This window comes from Pteronotus mesoamericanus, unplaced genomic scaffold (assembly GCF_021234165.1).
Source record: "Pteronotus mesoamericanus isolate MK-2021 breed Mesoamerican mustached bat unplaced genomic scaffold, CSHL_Meso_final contig_182, whole genome shotgun sequence".
In the NCBI taxonomy this organism is placed as follows: domain Eukaryota; kingdom Metazoa; phylum Chordata; class Mammalia; order Chiroptera; family Mormoopidae; genus Pteronotus; species Pteronotus mesoamericanus.
In genome coordinates, this window is record NW_026555078.1 from 34,583,461 (window position 1) to 34,605,464 (window position 22,004).

The following is a 22,004-nucleotide window of genomic DNA, read 5'->3' on the forward strand; positions in this document are numbered from 1 at the left end:
CTGGCAGTTATTCCAGATGTCTTCTGTCCCTTCACTTCTCATCTTTAATCAGTAGCTCCATCAGTTCTCCCATCATTTCTAAACCCAAGACCTCTACCTGTCTCTTTTCCATTAGTCTCTCCCCACATCTTTGTTTTACTAGGCAACCTAAGGAATTATCCTTAAAAAGAATTACGTGCCCTTCTCTGTCTTCCCACCTAAACTAGAATCCATCTTGGGCCTGGCACTTGGAGTCCTATGTAAGTTTCATCAGCCTGCTTCTCAAGCCACATCTCTTCAGTCTGCTACATCCCAACCATGCTGTCACCACTATAAATTGCTAAAGGTTCCACTATGCTCTTTGGGGCCTTTGTGTACTTTCACATGTGATTCCTTATTCCAGAATGCCTTTCTCTAACTTTTCTGACTGAGGGCACTTCATGTCATAGCTCAAATAAATGTCCCCTTGATTATCAAGCCTCTTACCAGACTCCCCACCGAGTTAGTCCTCTCCTCTCTCACCCAGAGCACTCTGCTGAGAGAGCTCCTTTTTTGCAAGATTTTCTTTCCTACAAGCTTAGCAACTCTTGGACGAGGCCTGTGTGTTTTTCATCTTCATATTCCCAGTATCTGGCATTCATTCATTTGTTTATTCATTTGACAGTCATATTAAATATATAACAAGTGCCAGACACCTTGCTAGAGATGGAAGGCAAAATGCTTTCTCAGAGCTTAGCCTATATTCTTGAAATGGAGGGAGATAATTGGACAAACACTTATGATAAAATAAGAAGGTACACAAAAGACTTGGGAAAAGTGTTTTGTGTTTTTAAGTTTCCAGTGTATTAAGTGAAAAAAAATTTCAAAACAGGATTTAAAAATTGTAGCACATTTCAAATGTTGACATTTAACAATTAAAGTTATATGATGAGTGTCACCTTTTCATTCTATCAGTGTTTTTCCAGCAGATAACCTCATTTGGAGAAGTCAGAAGTCCAAATCTGAGGACTTCATAAATGTGAGGTGGGGAAAATCTGCTCTCTTATCCTAGGAAGGATCTGACACTAGTAAATACTAAATATTTGTTGAAAGAATAAATGGATGAATGACCAGCTCCAGTAAACTAAGCCAGGTTATAAGTAGGTTTTATTTCTTATTAGCATTTTGCTGTAGCCACTGAATAATTATGTAAATAAATAATTAAAGATTCAACAACCAAATTCAAGCCACTGTCACATATCCAATGAGGAAAGAAGAAAAGAGGGTGGGTGTATAATAAAACTATACTGGCCATGAGTTGATAATTGTTCAAATTAAATGATTACGAATATGGAAACTCATTATATTATTCTCTCTATTTTGGTCCATGCTTGCAATTTTTCATAATAACATTAAATTTTAAAAGAGAGGATGATAATCCAATTCACTGATTAGAGGAAACTGTATATGTTAGTTGGAGAGAACTCACACATTATCTCCTGTCTCAGCAATATGGTGACCTTTCAAAAATCTACAGCCAGATTAAAATGGCCTTACTTAGTTTCAGAAGCAACTCGGCTTCTTGAAAAAGAAACCCACCAGCATTATACTGACCTTTTATTGCAGTTATTGTTGTTGCTGCTGGAAAAGCCCTTACAATCTGCAAACAACAGGGTTTACCCTTCTCTGATCTAATCTCTCATCTAGCTAACGTCTCTCTTTCGCAGGCTATGTCCTCAACGGCTGTACCCAATTAGTCATGTTTAGTGCCACAAGAATCCATTTTCTTAATAAAAGCACTGACCTCAAAGGTCTCCAACTCAGGTTTGTAAGAGAAAACAGAGAATCTAGGTGAGAACTCTGATTTCGAGAATTGTTTTTTTCTCCCTTAAATCCTGAAGTCCTGTCAATATTGCTAAAGATGCTATGAATGTTTGATAAATATTATATGTTAAATGTTTTCATCCATAGCATCACTTAAGATATTTAGTTTGGTTTTAAAGTTCTGGTTACATTAAAAAAGATCCTAGAAGAAAATATTTCAGGATCCTTACCTTTTCAGTTCCCGAAGCCTGGGGCTCACAGGCAGATCTGGCTGTCAAAAAAGCAGAGAGGAGAATGTGTTGTTTAGAAAAAGGAGAAATAACATGATACATGAGAGCTGAACAAGCAAACAAATGTTTCTGTAAGTGGGATTGGGTGGTGATGGCCAAATGGCTCTAAGAGCAGGAAGGTCTAACAGGTTTACATTTCTGAGCCAAGAAGCAGACATTTTATTAACTTTTCCTTTTAACAAATATATCTGTGCAAATAGGAGTTCTTTCCTTTGTGAACATCCCTAGCCTGCCAGACTACATGAAAACACAAAGTTGTTTTGGGATCCCTAGGTGAAGCAGAGTTCTCGGCTACAGAGGCTGTGTACCAGTGTGATGAATAAAAACAAGCTTTCCTCCTGCCCTCCCCTCATTTGCTCCCAGCAGGGCCAAAGTGGCCGAGACAGGGCACATTCTTTCCCTAGGTGCTAGGGGCGGAGTTGGAGTACCCTTTGTGTGTACTGAGCACTGTAAGAAGGTAGATGAACAAGGTAGTGGTTGCAAAAGTGTCTTTAGCATCCAAAGCTCCTGCAGGCCTTTTAAAAGTAGAGACACCTGCCCTGGTTGGTGTGGCTCAGTGGATTGAGTGCTGGCCTGTGAACCAAAGGGTCACTGGTTTGATTCCCAGTCAGGGCACAATGCCTGGGTTGTGGGCCATGCCCCCAGTGGGGGGTGTGCAAGAGGCAACCACACATTGATGTTTCTCTCCCTCTCTTTCTTCCTCCCTTCCCCTCTCTCTAAAAATAAATAAATACAATCTTAAAAAAAAAGCATACCTTTAAAAACAAAGTAGAGACACCTGTACCCTGAGGCACTAATGACCTCTGAGAAGATTTAGCCTAATTTTGCCTATTGCCTGAGTATGGTTCATATCTGAGGAAGTTCCTGTGTTCAAAAGCACCTTTACTCCTGAAAAGCTACCCAGCACCTAGCTCAAAAGAAATTGCCTCTGCCTCAGGGAGTGCTTTACCGTTATTTTCTTGTATCTCAGAACAAAGAGGTACCTCCCATCTACTAAGATACTAAGTACTAAGGGTTGAAATCCCATTCTCACAGAGTCCTAGGACCAAAGGAACATCAGTGTCTCTAGAGATCTCACATTGCTAGAGAGTGACACATGTACTACAATCTCAACCCAACCAATTCCATTCCCGGATGAATTTAAGGGATCATATGTTTTTAAATGAGCCAAAGTTATTAGAAAACTATTATCGTGATTAATGACAGCAAAGGAATAAAAAACAAGCCAAGAGCAAAAACAATCTATTTTCAGAGAACTAGCCCTAGGGATAACAATGATTAGTGGGACTTGCAAAATAAGCCTGTCTGAGGGTGTTCCAGCACTCTCATACATTATTGCTGATAGCATAAATCAGCAGAACCTCTCTGGAAAGCAGTTTGGGACTATTTATCAAGATCCTCAAATATATTCTCAATTATTGTCTTAGTAATGCTACTCCTTGACTTTATTCAAAAATAAGTAAATAAAATCCAAAATGTAGAAAAAGAATTATTACCATGTGTTAAAAAGAGCCTGAATACCAAACACAATCTATGAAATAAAACAGAAACTTTACATGATGGCACTTTAAAACAATGAACAAAAACATTTAAATGAAGAAAAGTGCACATGATATAAAGTTAAGTGAAGGAGAATATAAAATTTTATATATAGTATGACCTCAACTCTTTTTCTAATGTACATATTTACAAACACATGATATTTTCTAATACATATTCTATATTTTGCATATGTGACATTCTTGGAGTAGCAGAAATTGCTGGATATGCCTCAATATCTGCTCTCTTCTTATTCCATGTGTATAATTGAAATCTAAGCAAGCACATACCACATACATGTCAAAAATAACTATTTTCCCACCCTCCCTTGTTGCTAGGCATGTGGCCATGAGTCAAATTTCAAAGGAATGGCTGCAAAAGTGATATGTGCCTCTCTGGGTTATGTCTTTCCCCTTCAACGTTCTCCCTTCTTGCTGGTTAGAGTAGGCTCCTTATGGCAAGCCATGTTAGACCATCAAGCAAGGGAAACATGATAGGAATGACAGAAAAATGTGCTATAAGAAGGCTGATCTTGTGGAGCAGGATTATGTTACCAGCCCTGGACCACACACCTCTGAATTGTTATGCAAAAGAAAAACAACTCCTAGCTCTTGTCAGCCACTGTGCAATCAGGTCTCTTATAAGCAATTCAACCAACAACCTGATTAATGGGAAAAATCATTCTTATTTTTTCTTAACAATTGAAGCATTTCCCAAATGTTCAATAATTATCATGAATTACTTTATCAGAAGAAAAATGTAAGCTTTGTTTACTAATGTTAATAAAATTAAGATAGCACAGAATAAGTTTGGGCAATGTTTGCCCTCTTTCCACATATGAGAAAAAAATGAAATCTGTAGTTATGAGAACTAGTTGTTACATCATATGCCAGTGCACAGATTACACACAAACTCCCTGAGTTTGTATGACCCTTAGTCACACCCCATGGCACTTTATCTGAAACCTTTTGAAAAATAGTTTTAATAAGGGAGAGTTGCTTAACTCTAAATAAAATCTGCTTTAAAATCTGCTTGAGGAATACTCTTAAAAAAAAAAACAACAACTCTAGTCAATGTATCACAGTAGTTCCCCCTTATCCATGGTTTCACTTTCATGATAAAACATGGTTCAACAATACTGAATGGAAAATTCCAGAAATGAACATCTCATACATTTTAAATGACATGCCATTCTGAGTGGCGTGATGAAATCCCGCACCATCCCCTTCTATCCTGCCTGGGATGAGAATCATCTCTTTGCCCAGAGTCTCCATGCTGTATATGCTACCTGCCCATTAGCTGCTTTTAGTAGCCTTCTCAGTTACCAGGTTGATTGTTATGGTATCTCAAGGTATGTGTTCAAGTAACCCTTATTTTACTTAATAATAGTCCCAAAGCACAAGAGTAATGATGCTGGCAATTCAGATAGGCCAAAGAGAACATGTAAAGTGTTTCTGGTAAGGGAAAGCTATGTAAGTAGAGGAAAAAACATAATATATAGGGTTTGGTCTTACCTGCAGTTCAGGCATCCACTGGGAGAAGGTCTTAACATGTAGCCTGCACAGATATGAGGGACTACTGTATATTTCTCCATTTAAGAGGATACATAGAACTTCTTAAAGTGAACTTAGAAGCATTTTTAAAAACAGTTTTGTATATGCACTAACTCATAGCTTTACTTTAAGGGTGTTGTTTGGTCCCCATATAGAATCATAATGAATCACTCTCATGGTAATTCTATTGGCCCAATAACTCTGTCGACTGTCCATCAACAGAGTTTTTGATTTATTTTCCCCTGGAGGGGTGAAAGATTTGGCAGAGCTCACATAACCTTCCCGGTCTCCTCTGTAACTTAGGGGCCCGCGTTACAAGATGGCTGTCCAAGAAAAAGGAGTCCCATCTACTCCACAAAATACAGGAAAGATATCTGGTCTACTTGGGGATCAGATCTGAAACAGGGCCTCACTAAAACCGGCCTCTAACCATATTAGAATAATGCACTAAAGATCCTTTAAATCTGCGATAATGTTATGCCAGTGGCATTTCATGCCTTTTAGAGATCATTAAAGCCCTATGCACCTGCATACAAGACAGATCACCAGGTAGACCTTAGAGACTTATGTGTAATTATATATCAGATACAAAACCCTATCTTTCCCCTTCTCAGGAGAATGCCAAATGGTCCTTTCCCCACCTGTGAATCACAACATCCAACACTAACATGGCTAACTTACATTCAATAACAAAGGCAGGATGCCAGAGTTTCATCACTTCCCTCTGAGGATGACTGCCAATATGTTTTCAAGAACACCCTATATTCTCTCTTGCAATACTTAAAGCTGATAGGCAAAGCTCTGAATTCTCAGTTTCTTTCCCCTTTTTCCCTTTACAGGAACATGAGCAAGCCAACTCAACAGGCCTAATTACCATGGCAACAACATGCACTGTGATGATGAGTGTGTTTGTTTTTTAAAATGACTCACAGATTGTTCCCCCAGAAACCCCAGACACACGGGTTTCTGGCTGGTTTATAAAATCTCTTCAAAGTTTTCTTGCAAATTTCTTACTTCTATTAGCATAATTGGTGTGATGAAGAGAGATTCATCACAATCAAATATGCCCTTCTCCTTAAGGTTAAAAAAAATTTCACTTGGTTCCTTAAACACTCCAAGATTAATCAATTTAAAACTCAAGTTAATAATGAAATTAATTTGAGTTTGTACACTGGAGATAATTAATCTGTTCCTAATTTAAATAATTAAGGTATTTCATAATGTAGTTTTAGAGACCCAAATGGAATAATCAGCTGAAATATAATCAGGAATAAAAAATTTCAAATAAAATAGCCTAAATCTGTGGGTACGTGGTTGGTCACACGTACTGTTACAAAAGAATAAATGTCTTAATACTGAGATGTTTCTAAACTAGTGTCCAAAACAAAGGCATTTATTTTTAAAGTACAGACATGAAAGTGTCCAGGCATTTGGAGAACTGTGGACTACTTCCACAGTTCAATATAGATTTATTTATTCAATATAGATTATTTAAGATCTTCTATGTACTAAACACCATTGTTTATAACTGGAACATTTCAGTAAGGGTTAGGGAGGACTATTTTATTACTGGAGGTGAAAGCCCATGTGCTCTCAGAGGGACCGTTTGCTTCACAAGACACCATTCTGAACGAGCTCTCAGTGAGAGGACCCATTACTTAATGATCAGATCAGGCCTTGAATTCAGAGTCCTGATTTTGGCATCATAGGTGACTACCTTTCAAAAAAAAAAATGCTGGTAATTTTGGTATGTTGATATCCTCTGTATGAAGTGAAAATAAATTTTATTTTGCAAGAAATATAACTAGAAATTTTTATACAAATCTGTTTAACTTAAGAGTCTAAGTCTCCTGATGCTTACATGTAATATAACATATAATATGCTTGCATACACACAGAAAATAATCACTAAAAATTACTGTCTCTAAACAGCTACACATCTTACGCACTCTTACCAATAATGTACTTTTCCTCTATAGTTTAAATGGGTAACCTGAATTTATCTATCGGTATAGGCTCAGTTATACTGCGATAACAACCCCCAAAATCTCAGTGGCTCAAGACAGCAAAGCTTATTTGTCACTGTCACTACATGACAGGTCAGTGGAGAGACCATCTCTGTGTTGTCTTTACTCCAAGATTCAGGCTTAAGAGAGCAGCCTCTTTCCTCCTGTGCTCTGCTACTCCCAATTACCAAGCAATGTGTTTACACCCTGGTTCTTATAAGCTTCTTCCGGGAAGTGATAAATGTCATCTCTGCTCACATTTCACTGGCCAATGCAAGATACATGGCTACACCTAACTAAGGTGGACGGAGAAGCATAAGCCTATCATAAGTTGAGAAGGAAAGCTGGAAATATTTACGAGTAAGCACACAGATTACTGACCAAATACACATGCTTGACATTGATACTTAAGTAAATTAGAACATTAACATGTGACTATCCCACGCAAACAGCCTTCCTTAGGTGATTCCTTACCCCAAGTTCTGAGCATCTATAATTGATGTTGGGCCATAATCATTCCTGCTAGAAATTCGGTAAGAATTCCATGAATAGAATAAAAAATATTCTACTCCAGCTTGTGGTGACAATAACAGTTGTAATAATAACAGCTACACATCTGAATAATTGACATAAGTCAAGCACTATGTTAAATAAATAGTCCATATACATTATATAATTTCTCCTAACAATTTTGTGAAATAGATATTGTCATTATAATTTCCCATTTTACAGATGAGGAAACAGGTATACGAAGTTTAAGCAACTCGACCAAGAAATTCTGATTACCATGTGTTTTAACTACCAGGTTATCCTATGTAGGAAGCCTTAGGATATTATTTTTTATACTATATTTTGGAATTATTCTAAGACACAATAAAAGATAAGTTGTACAACTTTTTTTGCCTAGGACTTTTCACCTTTGCATAGTTAAATTTTTTTATTATTTTAAATTAAGAAAGTCTTGGGGCTGTTCAATATCCTTTTTTACCAAAGGAGAATAAAACTGTTAGTGAAATAAATGTCTTTAATGCTTATACACAGCAATGTCTCCTAAGCACAACCATCATGCATGATGTTAAAAAAATAGCAAAGGATGAATCAAATTTTCCAAGGATAGCCTCCAAAGTGAGAAATTTTTTTTCCTGTTTAAATTTTTCACAATTTTTTCAAATGGTTCTGCACAGATCAAATAAATATCCTTCTTAAACAGAGCTCTGTTGGCAAAGCCTAAAAATTAACTTTACTTTCCTGTTTAAAAATGCAAATATAAGAGTAGGAAGCACTCAATCATTTATTACAGAAAAGGTACTCCTACCATTAATACTTAGTCTGTTATGATGAGAAAGCACAGAAATACACTTAAAGATGAGCAGTCAAAACACTGTAATGATGACAACTCCACTGAAATTTCCCTTTTTCACTGTTGCTGCTTCACATACATAGCCTCTGAAATACAACACCAAAGTGGAAGGTAGGAACCATGAAGAAAATGCAACAATAATGAAACTGCATGTTGCCTCGGAGCTGGAAAGTGAAAACCTATTTTCAAAATAACTCATAAGAGAAAATTCTGGAGATTACTCATTCTTCTCTAACAGGTGCTATAATCAACAAAATACATCCCTCTCTGGAAAAAAAAACCCCAAGATTTTCGTTTAAGTCTGACGGACACCATACACAGAACCTTGGCCTCTCTAGCTCATTTCTTGGCCCAAGGTGGATTTTATTTTGATGAAATTGATTTAAATGACCAGCCAGGAAGACTCAATTTAATTATATATTTTTACAGTGCAGGCATTCAGGACTGGTTGTCTAAATTAAATGCTATTTTTATTGCTTTATAGAGCCTGATGTATTTTCTTCTGGAATAATTTGTTTAGCAGGTTCTTCTTTACTTCGTCTTGCATCAGCCATTTTGTATTTTCTTCTAGGATTCTTTTTCCAAACTACCTAGATCATCTCCATCAATCACAAGTTTTTTTTGTGGGGGGTGGGTGTGTGTGTATCAAAGGGAAATGCATAAAAGCACTGTTCAACTCAAAGCTGTATGATCTTGGTAAGTGATTTAACCTTCCAAGCCTTGGTATGTATCTTCACTTATAAGATGAGAATAATAATAGTTACAAACTCTGTTGACTCCCTACCTGATAACCATTAGTGCATCTTCCTTGCTAATAGAACCAATCCTTTTTTCTGGGGTTTGGTGACTATGTTCTTCAGAGAGGCAGGCTGCTCCAAAGCCTCAGGAGGAAACTCTTTTATTTTTAGCCAATCACGGTGGGCCATCTGCCTATCCACGAAGAGCTAAGTATGTGAGTTGTGAGGGGAATTCTGCTGGAGAGAGCTTTACCTGTAACCTTAGAAAAAAGATAGATGAGAGGAAACTAGCCATTTCACTGTGTCTCTAGACATTGAAATCTGCCTATAATTCTGCAATTATAGTAGCCATCTCAGCACAGGAATAAGATGGGCCTAACAGGGTAAGCCAACCTACTGAGGATGTCAAGAGATGGGAGGAAGGGAAGAATTCAGGTTGCTAAGAACGTTGTTCACCTCTGAATAACTCACTGGATTTACCCTCCTTTCAGGAGGTTTTGAAATAAGTTTCCTATTGTTCAAACCATTTTGGTAATGTGTTCTTTTCTCAGCAGCCAAAAGTGTCCTAAGAGAAAAATACTATTCTCATCTCATAGGCTTATTTTTAAAACTAGTGGAAAACCGTACTGTATATAAAGTATCCAACATACAGCAGCACAAATGGAATGTGCATCAAGTGCTAGTTCTCATCTTGATTTTTGAAACATGTTGATTGATCTTCACTCATTGAAACGTGAGTGAGAGCTGGACTCTGTGTTGTTTGAATGACTCCTCTGTGAGTTTCCCTAGTTCCCTCAACAGAATGAAGGGCAGAAGCCACTATTTCCTCTATTTATTCACGTAAAGGTAATACTTAGTACCCTAAGTTTATTTTAAACAATGAAATTGGCATTTAATTCTGACAGCAAGCCCTGTAGTGCCAACTGCAGTGTAGAAAAATACAGTTCAACAGAGGCATCTTCCTGACTGTGTAAATCAATGGATCTAAATAAAATTCAGCCCTGGCCAAGTACTCAACAGAACAGCCAAATATTCCACATTTGGAGTCAGCCTAGTTTAATCGAAAATCTTTTGTAGATGAAAGACGTATTTTATAGATTACTGTACACATATGAGAAAAGGCCACATTTCATCTGGAATTTTATCTCATCCTTATTTCAGAATCCAGCATCTTATGCTTGGGAACCCTCTACCACCAGATCTTCATATGGCTGACTCCTCACCATAATACAAGAATCAATTAAAATGTCACTTCCTCAGAAAGGTCTTCAGGGATTACCCAATCAGAGTAAACTCCCCAATAACACCACCATCACACACACAACTTCTATGATTCAACCAGTTTCTATTTTAATCCATCTCACAACTTATCACTGTCCAATATTTTCTTGCATTGTAATTTATTTCTGTCAATGGAGTCCAATCCTGGCTGGTTCTGATCTAAAGAGTCTGAGTTGAGGCTTGGGTCATAGGTATTTTTTAGAAGCAGTCCTTAGTGATTTCCAATGTGCAGCCAGATCTAAAACCCACTGGTTTATGTGTTTATTGGGTATCTTCCAACATTAGAATGTAAATTCTAAGAAAATAAAGGACTGGTCTGTCTCACTTGTCCAACTTCACCTAGCCCCTCAAAAGACACGTGGCACATGGCACACATTCAATTAAGACGTGTGGATGGACTGACTAACTGTGTTGTAATTATGTCCGCAGTTGTCTGTACACCAGCAGTTTATGAGCGGGCTCCCAGAGTATCTAGCCCACTCTGCATCAAAAAATAAGTGAATCCAGAAAGTTCAGCAAATAAATGAATAACAAACAAAATGTATTTTTGGACTTAAATGTTCTCACCAAATATAAACAAATAAACAAACAAACAAAAGTGATAGATAATGAATGTGTTAACTAGATAGGAGCAATCTTTTAACAATATATTTCAAATCACCATAATGTACACTTCAAATATATTATAATTTTATCAATCATGCCTCAATAAAGCTGAAGTTAAAAACAAACAAACAAGACCTGGCCAATTTGGCTCAGTTGGTTGGAGCATTGTCCTGTAACCAAAGGGTCACGGGTTCAATTCCCAGTCAGAATACACACCCAGGTTGTGGGTTTGATCCTGAGTTTAGGGTGTGTACAATCCCTGGTCTGGCCTGGGAGCAAACTGGAGGCAACCAATTGATGTTTCTCTCTCTCCCTTCCTCTTTCCCTTCCTCTCTAAATAAAAAATGTCCTCAGGTGAGGATAAAAAAAATTTAAAATAAACAAAGAATCTCCAAACTGTTTTTGTGTGCTATGAGGAAGATAAAGATGAAACTGGATGTGGCCACTCTCCTCAAAGATCTTGCAAAAGGAAAAAAAAAATGAGATTGCCATTTACACACTAGAATGTGCTCATTGCTGTGATGAAAGAACAAGAGATTTCTGGGGAGGTGAAGATTGTTTCTTATTGGGGCAGGGAGTGAAGAAAGCCAGCAAGGCTTCATAGAAGAGGCAGCATTTAAACTGAGCCTCACAGGGCAGATAGAATTTGGCTATTTAGAGAAAAAAGACTGTGGTAGTCAAAAGACATGTGGAAGGGGAAGCAGGAAGGTTGTTCTAGGGAAAGGCAAGAACATAAACAGCAAACCAGCCCAGCTGGGGGTTAGAAGGGCCTGAACTAAAACATGGCTATAAACATGGATATCAACATGGAAAAAAGTGTCATGATATGTTTTGAATGACAGTGCAAAGGGCTATGCAACTGACTACAACTTGGGCTGTTGGTGAGGAAAAATAGTGAAATTGAGCTTTTACAACTGAGGGACTGAGAGAATGGGCGTCCTTAATAGTCACGGAATCAGGTGAGGAGCTGGTTTTGAGATGGGGGATGAGGGTGGCTAGTGCTGTTTTGGACACGAAAGTTTCACTGTCAGTGGATGGGGCGCTCTGGGAAGTTTGTCGGTAACTTGAGGAGCAAGTTTGGGAAGGAGGTGAGCGATCAGGATGGAGAATCAGTTTGGGGACAGACTCACAGAGCAACAATGATTGAAATCATAGGAAGGGATCTGATTAAGGGAGAGAGAAATTAAATGGCAGAAGAATCAAATCTTGAGAACACTCATATTTAGAGAGAATTTAGAGTTAGTGTAGAAGATGGAAAACTTCGGAGAGGAATGAAGGGTGGCAGAATATGCCACCTCAAAATTTGCCTCTTTGGCATAAGAATTATTTTGAGATTATTTTGGAAAACAGCACACGCAGGAGAAATTCTGAAAACAGACTAGAAGTTACCTCTTTTATAAGGAAAATTTACATTTATGAAGGAAATTTCCATTTGTAAAAGTGCCTCCCTCTCTGTACTGTGAAGAAAAGGATGGCTAAAGAACTAGAGAGTGTTATCTATGGAGAGGCACCAAGTTAAATGTGCATAACAATCTCACGCTTATTTACCATGATTTTCCTGATCGCCTCTCTGTAATTGGCTGCCTCCCCTTCTCCTCACTTTTATCTTTTAGCTGAAGATGTTATTTAACACTGAATTCTAAACCACCTCTGAGAGTTACTCATCTTTCCCTGGGTATCTCTCTTGTACACATGAATATATATGTTAATAAGTGTCTGCTTTTCTCTTACTGATCTGTCTTTTGTTACAGGGTGCTCACTGAGGACTTAGGAGGGTAGAAGGAAAATTATTTTTCCTTTTTTACAGGTAGGAGGAAAACAAGCTTAGTAGAGGTTTAAAAAGTCCAGAGGAAGCTTTGCTGGCAGCAGGGTTGTTTAAATTTTAATTAATTTATGTATGTCAACTAAGTGTGTTTGTAAGCTAAGAGGAAAGGGCCAATAAAGAGAAGAAACCAAATAAGTAGGAAGGGGAGAGAATTATTGTCAGAACCGAGTCCCCTAGAAAGTAAAAGAAAATGGAATGGAAAAGAAAATGGGATGGAGATTCCAAATATGTGTTTACTCCTGACTTAGAAGAAAAGGCTGTGTTAATTTGACCAAACAAGGAAGGATGTAAGAATGAATGAAGACAAAGAAATCTTGAGATGGTAAGGAATAAGGTTGAGAAAACCTATAACATATGCCTTCTCAGAAAAATACAAGGTGAGTCATCTGTAATGGGTAAAGGGAGTGGGACTTGGGTTTAATGGTTTTCATCAAAAATGCACAGGGGATAGTCAAAAGTGAAATAAAAAAAGAAAGAAAGAAGAAAAGGATTTTCAAAGAACAGCAGCAGCCCTGCGGATGTTGCAATGGACCTGGAGCAGAACCCATCACCCCGGCTGCCAGACCCTCTCCATTAGCTCTGAGAGCCAGGTACCTGGGAGCAAGAATCATGGGACTGTCTGACCCTGACAACCAGGTTGGCAGGTAGCAAGGGAAGGTCAAAAGAACAGGGGTCAAGTGACTCATTTTCCATTAAGAGCCTGACTGTTTACACATATTTGCCCAGAGATAAAAGGGTTGATTCTGTCTTGTTTTGAACCTTGGTATACAGTGGTGCCTCTTCTAAAAAATATGTTATCACTAAAGTTTGAGGATTGACCTCCCTCTTTTTAAATGTTTCACGTCCTCTAGAGATTGTCTGAACATGGGTTCTCATTAAATACAACTCATTTTGTTTAATATAAAAGTCTTGGGAAACCGTATATATCTCAAATACTCCTACCTGAAAATCTGAATCTAATTTCCACAGTAGCATCTTTACATTTGAACAAAGAAATTCCATATTTACATAAGGTGTTAAATGTAAGCAGTACCTTTTCTTTTTAAACAAAATAATTTGGTCTATAAACAATTTTAATAATGACAAAGCATGAAGACTTTCTCTATTCATTTGCCCTATTATGGAAGAAAGTTAAGTGGAGATTGAATTTGGGAAGTGGGGTATTAATCAACTGTGCAACTTTGGACAGGTAACTTAAATTCTGGGTCTATTTCATTATCAGTCATGAGTGGTTGTTACAGGCTAGGTTGGTTCCCAAGTCATTTTCAGTTCTACCATTCCTGGTGTCTTAGGCCAGGGACTAAACTTACTACAACACTGTAATTCCCCTCTTCCTGTGTATCCATAGAACCAGGCATGGATCCTCCCAGAACTTGTGAAATGAATAGATTTGAAAAGTAAACAAAGTCAGGGATCATTACTGCCAGCCTCAATCCTCAATCCCAAACCCCTAACCCCCAACCCCCCAGTACACACAGAGTGCATTACAAAAAGTTCACAGCAAATCATTCAGAAACTCTTCCAACCACTCAAGGTCAACGACTGCAGCCACCGCATATAGCTTGGATACCGTCCCTGTCCAACAGAGGCCTTGCTCTGCACTCCTCTTGCCTGGCTCCCCTCAGCCCCATTCACACCCTGCCTAACCCGTTTGGGAATCAGGAGTGAAATATGTAGTGGAAAACGAAACAGAGAAAGGTTCTTTATTTTCAAACATGAAATTTAGATTAGAATCCCATTTCATTAGTAGAAACCTGTTGTCCTAGAAATCTGTTGTTGTTTAACTACTGTAACGCTTCTCTACATGGTAATGCTCCCCATTATAAAGGGTTTGGGAGAAATTTAGTGCTTTAGTATCTCCTCTTCTTTTCTGACACTGCTACTTATTTTTTTTCCTCTTCCAGACGAGAGAAAGCTGGAGAATCACTTAGGAGATAGGAGGTCCACACGTGACCAGCAGGGTCCCTGGTGTGACTGTCTACGTAGGAGTTTGAATTTCACTATTGAGTTCCTGATGTCGCCAAGTATTAGGAGCTCTGCAGATTTTCTTTCTCCTTTTGATTTTATTTTATTTTTATTTTCTGAAGATTTTATTTATTTATTTTTAGAGAGAGGGGAAGGGAGGGAGAAAGAGAGGGAGAGAAATATCAATGTGTGATTTCCTATAATGTGCCTCTAACCGGGGACCTGGCCCAGAACACAGGTATGTGCCTTGACTGGGAATTGAACTGGTGACCCTTTGGTTCACCGGCCAGTGCCCAAACCATGGAGCCACACCAGCCAGGACCTCCTTTTGATTTTAAAAGTTACTTTTGAGAGACGTATTTTACTTGTGCAGGAATGATACTGATGTATGAACAAGGTTAAATACAAATGTTATAATCATGGTCTTTATGACATACTATGTTAAGAGACCCAACCATTTAAAAATGTCTCTTTCAAAACAATCCAAGTAAAAAATGAGCAAAGGACTTGAATAAACACGTCTTCAAAGAATATATATAAATGGCCAAGAGCACATGAAAAGCCACTCCAAATCACTAACCATTGATGAAATACACATTGAAACCACAAAGAGATATCAATTCATATTCATTAGGATGGTTACTTTCAAAAACAAACAAACAAAACCTCCAGAAAATAACAAGTGTTGGTGAGGATGAGGAGAGAAGGGAACACTTGGACACTGCTAGTGGGAATGTAAAATGATGCAGGCAGCTGCTGTGGAAAACAGTATGGTAGTTCCTCAAAAATTAAACATAGAGTTAACATATGACCCAACAATTCCACTTCTGGGTACCCCAAAATAAATGAAAGCATGGACTCAAACAGATATTTGCACACTTATGTTCATAGTAGCATTATTCACCATAGATAAAATATGGAAGCAACCCAGTGTCCATCAAATGACTAAACAAAACGTGATATATTCATACAGTGGAATATTATCCAGCCTAAAAAGGAAGGAAATCCTGACACATGCTACAACATGGATGAACCATGAAGCCAAGTGCTAAGTGAATTAAGCCAGTCACAAAAGAGCAAATGCTGTATGATTCCCCTTCTATGAGGTACCTAGCATAATCAAAATCACAGAGACAAAAAGCAGAATGGTGGTTGCCAGGGGCTGTGGGGAGGAGGGAATGGAGAGTTAGTGTTTAATGGGAACAGAGTTTCACTTTGAGAAGATGAAATGGATCTAGAGATAGAAGGTAGTGATGGTTGCACAACGGTATCACTCCACTTAATGCCATAGAATGATTATCTTCAAAATAGTTAAAATGAGAAATTTTATAATAGATAACGTTTATTTTACTACAATAAAAAAAGTCTCCTGGAACCTTTGTGATAGTGGCAAAGATCAAGTATATGCTAACTTTTCCTTATGCCACCCGGGAATGAAAAATGACATCTGAGTACCTACTATGCCCCAGGTACCCACATATCCACAACAAAGTAAAAAGAGAATAAAAATCAACACCCCCACCACAAAAGAATCAAAATAAAAACCCACCACCTTGATAAGGTGCTATTAAACCCTCTTTACAATGAAGAAACTAAGACTCATAACTTAACATCCTACGTCAAGTAGTAGGAACCAGTGGTAGGATTCAAAGGCAGATCTGCCAGACTCTCAAAGCCTGCATTCCTTCTAGTCCATGATGCTATTTCCTTTTACCTACAGTTGTCTTTTTGAACAGGCTTTCTGTTTTGACTGTGGAGCTTTTATACTTAAAAGTTGAGCCTGCCTTCAGAAGTAGGGTAAAAAAGTCAGTCGACCAAATACATTCATTACGTGCCTACCATATGAGGCCCAGGGCTGGCTATGAAATAATGGAGTCATGTTTCCTTTCAGCCATTGGCCATATGGCAGAAAAAAAAAACATTCAATTAAAATTTCCGTGTTGGTAGACTCCCTCAAAAGCCACTGAGTTCCCTGGGCAAAAGCATTATGTCTTTCAATATTCCATATGGCCACAATAAGTGGAAATAGTCTCATTTTACAGCATATGAGCATTTTCATCTTTTTCCTAAACCTTCTACCATTGTAGTTACTGATCTGTGTTACTCACTAATGTTGTGCCTCAAGCTGGAATTTAACAATTAAGGAAATGTTTTGTGCTCTGCAGAAAACGGGCACCTCTTCGCTGTTTTCCGAAAGAGAGCAGGGGCTCCCTTGACTCTCCACTGCCTGTGGGCCAAGGTTTTATTTTCTTACTCTTGTGTGAAACACACAGAGAAGAGGAACGCAGATCGTCTACACGCCCCCAAACACGGCAGAGTGTTGGCATTATGTAGTGAATACAGCCTGCAGATGAGTAAGTACCAGAGTATGGGCCCCCTATTCATTCATACATCCTAGATTCCCGACTTCCTACTTCATGTAAATGACAGGCAGCTTGATCAGGGAACTCCAGTTAGGGGCTTTCTGGATCCCGGATCTAGCCCAGGTCCCCTCTCTGGGGCAGATATCCTTACATATTTTACTAAACGAGGCAAATGAGAAGTGGAACTGTGGAATACATGGCATGACTTGTTTTACCCACAGATTTGATTAAATGTAATGAATCTGTCAGGGGAGTTCCATGGTTTTACCTCTTAGAAATAGCACAGGTTTCATTTAATAAGTAACCTCAGAAAAGCATACTTATTTTTTTTCTTTTGGTACCAAAATATTCTTATCTCTCAAAATTTGCTGCTACACTACAAATTTTGAGACGCCAAATCAATTTCATAAAATAGCATTAAAAAACCCTATAGCTCTTCATAGTTGAGAGTGGTGACAAATGAGGAGGCACATGCAATCTCGATGGCTTATTTAGTGTTTAAAAACCTATATTTTAAGAATTTATTAGTGCCTAAGTATGATATGACCTTTTTATTATTTTTACTCCACTACAAGCAGTTCTTTTTTTTCTTTGAAAATTTATCTCCTTTCATTCTAATAACTCAAGAAAAACCTTTTATCAATGATTATTTATTGCTTAACTGTACTTTCTTTTGGAGACAAAGCTTAATTTTTAAAACCAGCTTCCCTGGGGTATCAAACTCTTTCTCCTACATATCCTGCCAAAGGACTCCACAATCTCCTTTATTATCCATTAGACCTATTTAATGCACTTTTACATAGCATTCATAAATATGAACAAGTCATGGTCACAGGCTCTCATTAAAAGCGTCCATTGCTCAAGAAAATCAAAGAATAAAAATCACGTTCCGATTTTACTATTTCAGTCTATCCATGGTATATACAGGTAAGGAAACAACCCAGCAACAGCAACACTTTTATATTTTGTTCCTCACTGAGATTAATATGCATCTTGACCTAGAGATGAATAAAATCCATATAAACATAAATCCATGTATACACTGGTATCTCATTCTGGGCAAGTGAAACCCGCCACCCTCCTTCGAAAAAGGATGCAACTTTAGGATGAGACCTATGGGCAAATTCTATCTGTTTCTGAGGTTATCCTGAAAGCAGCTGCACAGAGCACAGGGAAGAAGACACCGGTTTTTTTTAATGGTAAATACTGCCCCTCACAATACGCAGTTCTACAGCCTTTGTTGGCAAATTCTGAGTACAAAAGGATTTAATACCCCCTCCCCCCAAAAAGAAGCCAAATCACAGTCATTATGTTGCAAAACAGATGATACCCCAGCGCAAAGTGTAGGAAAGAGAATGCAATTAACATTTTACACAGCTTACACCCCTGAAAGGGGACTGCAACGCTCATGTGGTCAGCGCACAGCTTCACAGCTCCAGTTGATTTCAACTCAGCCCTGCTTCTCTTCTGAGAAAACTATGCAAACAGCTGCTTACATTTAGTGTTTTCTTGACCAGTCACCAAAGATAAGCACTATGATCTTTTTCTTTTTAAAGCAAACGTGGTCATTCTCAAAAGCCCTCCTGCAAGAACCCATCTGAATCATTTTCCCCAATCCTGAAACAATGTCCCTATCTTTCTTTAGAAATCTGCCCTTAAAACCACAGGCGATGGTCATTTTACTCACTTAAACAGGAGCGACAATGAAAAGCCTTTCTTTTACCTTGGCTCTGAGGCTGGTCAGAGAAGAGTGGCTTTTCTCCTGCCTCCGAGCTGATCAGTGCAGGCAAGCTCCGGTGCAGCCCGCCCAGCCCAGCCCAGCTCAGCAGTAGTAGGAGCTGCCCACAGAGCAGCGGCCGTTGTGTGTATGTGTAGCAGCTGCGCCTGCAGCCCAGGGACTAGTCCCCACCCAGCTTTGTCTTCAGTCATCGTTCTTTCTACAGGAAGCAGCACATCTCCCACTTCCTCCTCTTCTTGGTAGCTGTGAGCTGCTTTCTTCTTTCCCTCTTATTCCATTTCAGGGCTCACTAGCGATTTCACCTTCTCCTGGGCTACTGACACAATTTGACTAGAAGAATCCCCTTTACCCCTTTGTTCCAAATCCCTTCGGTGGTGTCCCTTCCTTCCCTTCCTCATTCCCTCACCCTCACCTCCACGACCTACCACCTTCAGCAACTGCCTCTTGGGCGGCCCCCTTGCCAGCACACAGTCTGCTTTCTTCGCTTGAACTTGGCTTGTTTTCATTGTTGCTGCTGCTGCTGCTGCTGCAGTGGCTGTTCTTTTGCAGGAGTCAACAGCCCCTGGCCAGGTTCTGGCCCTGAGATCCAGCACCAGATTCAAGGGCTCCTTCGATTCATTATAGTCCTTTTCAAATGAGCTAGCTGGACGCTTGCAGGGTCTTGCTGCAGCATTTTTCTCCGGGCCAACCTTCCAGACGACTAATTTCTCCAAGGTCCCACTACCACTGAAATCTTGCTTAACCCACATACTCAGAAAAGAATGACCCTGATAAGTATTCTTGTGGGGCATAGGAGCTAAACCAAATCCGTCAATGCTACCTGTAGCCTAATGACAAAGACATATTTCCAAGATTCTTGATGGTGGGAAGGGAAGGCTGTGGTCCTAAACGCTATACAGTCCCAGCCCAGAAGTAGAGTCTTCTTCAGCACCATCCCCCACCCCCAACACACTGATTGAACTGAAAGACCTACAGAGTCCTTGCCAGTCACTTTAGTAGGTGGAACAGCATTACGGATAAGGGTAGAGACTGCAGGAAATCTGTTCATCCACCCGGATTGAAATCTAAGCTGTCACTACTGACTGCATCAACTTGGGCAAATGATTTTTACTTGCCTCGATTTCCTCGTCTGCGAAATGGAAATGATTATAGTCATATCCCACAGCTGAAATCTGAGGATTAAATGAGATGGTATACAAAAAAGAATATAATAATTCCTGAAACACAGGAAGTGTTCGATACATATTAGCTCTTATTATTTTTAGAGGACACTGAAGCCCAGGGAAGGCAAGAGACCTCGGCAGTCAGCAGCCAAACCACCACAGTGCTTGGTTTCAGGATTCCCCACAGTTAATATATTCAGAACTACACTCAGATGCTCCTGGTGGCACTTTATTCAGCTTGCGAGTCATTCTCCCCCAATACCAACATACGGTGCTTTGCAGAAGCTAGAGATTAAACACAGCTGGGGGTGGGGAAATCCTAGTGTCCAGGCTGCATTGTTAAGAAACCTCTCCTCAGGAGTCAGTGACTGGAAAGTTAATTTTCCCCTGCAAGAGTTAATTCCCCAGCTCCACTTTTTAAATTCAGTCCTGCCTTAACCGTTCCAGCAAGTAAACAGGAAACATTGGAAATCTAGGGCTGATGAAGATAACTGGACCATCAGGTTAGTTACCAGGTAAGTCTTCCTAAACTATTTTGGGGACTACAGCACGTTAGCCCAGAAGGTACAAAATTTAATACCTATAAAATGTTATGAGACAGCCCAGGACACCCTTCGTTTTCATTTAATGTCTCTTGAACAGAGTTTGTTTATTTCTTCCAGGAAATCTTGTGTCAAAAAGGACCCTGATGTCAACTCACTAACATTAGAAAATTACAAACAGACTGTTTTAAGATTAAAAATGAGTAACTACTTTTGAACCATTGGCAAATAGAATTTTTGTAGTGGGAGAGGACCGGACATAGATTCCCAGAGCCTCCTGCAACCCAATGAAAGTCAGACATGAATTGCCTTCAAATCAGGAATCTTGGTGCCAAAGGTTACCAGAAGCTTTTATATAAAACTTTAAATATATATGATACTAAGTCTAAGAAGAATGAGAAGCACAATTATTAATGGTTGGAAAGATTAGAGAAAAAAAATCTTTGGTTAATTTTAGACTAGTAGATTCTGGCATTAACTCAGGATTCAAATAGGTCTTCTTCATTTTTTTTAAAATCCTCTCTCTCTCCCCCCTTCTCACACACCTCTCAACCGTCAGAGAGTGGTTGGAACTTATTTTTTAGTCTAGATAGGAAAACTCTCTCAGACAATAGCATATCTAGGTGGTTGGCTGCCTTCTGATGGGTCTTTCATCTGTGGCCCTTACAAAACTCTTAGTAGGTTAACCTGGTCATTGCTGGGAAGTAAAAACTAGATTTGAAGGTTTTCCTCTTCCTGTCATTAGCCTCATTGCTTTCAAGTGGTCCCCAAAGCCTCCTTCTCTGAAGAGAAAAGAAAAATGTGGGGGTGTAGACTGGCTAAGAAAGAAGATCCAGTTTAGAGTTCTTAACACAAGTGTGTTAAGTATGCATGCATACTAAGTCTGCTAAGTGTTTATTTCTTAGGAGATATAATTACATCACATCACTAACAAAATATGAACCTATCCTAGATACATTTTATCAATGCATAAAACAAAAGCCTGTAAAACAGTCTAATTATTCATTAGTGGCCCTATTTGTATGCATTGATACCTTGTATTTCTTACATCTACCTGGTAGAAGAAGTGGGAGGTAATAAAGAGAACATCATTTTAGCCTGATATCTCTCCTGCATTATTGAGCATTCTAGCTGAATGTACCTTGGAATCCTTAGTATGAACATCCCCCAAACCATGTATATTGCTTCATCCAAAGCTTGTTTCCCTTTCTCTTTTGCCTTTTCATTGAATGAGGAATATGAACCAGTTGTTGA

At 38.8% G+C, this 22,004-nt stretch overlaps 1 protein-coding gene across 3 annotated transcripts in view; it reads right to left on the minus strand.

Moving 5' to 3' along the window:
* The window catches only part of GNG2 (G protein subunit gamma 2), a 106,995-nt gene extending 87,829 nt beyond the window's left edge, over window positions 1-19,166 (minus strand). The window contains exons 1-2 of one of the 3 annotated variants that reach the window (XM_054567572.1): window positions 19,031-19,166; window positions 2,013-2,049 (exon numbers count right to left, since the gene is read on the minus strand). The gene's annotated coding sequence lies outside the window, so the exon portion shown is untranslated. Of the gene's footprint in view, window positions 1-2,012; window positions 2,054-18,994 lie in introns of all 3 variants that reach the window. The other 2 variants (XM_054567571.1, XM_054567573.1) reach the window with 2 other exon arrangements.
* Between the last annotated feature and the right edge of the window lie 2,838 nt (window positions 19,167-22,004).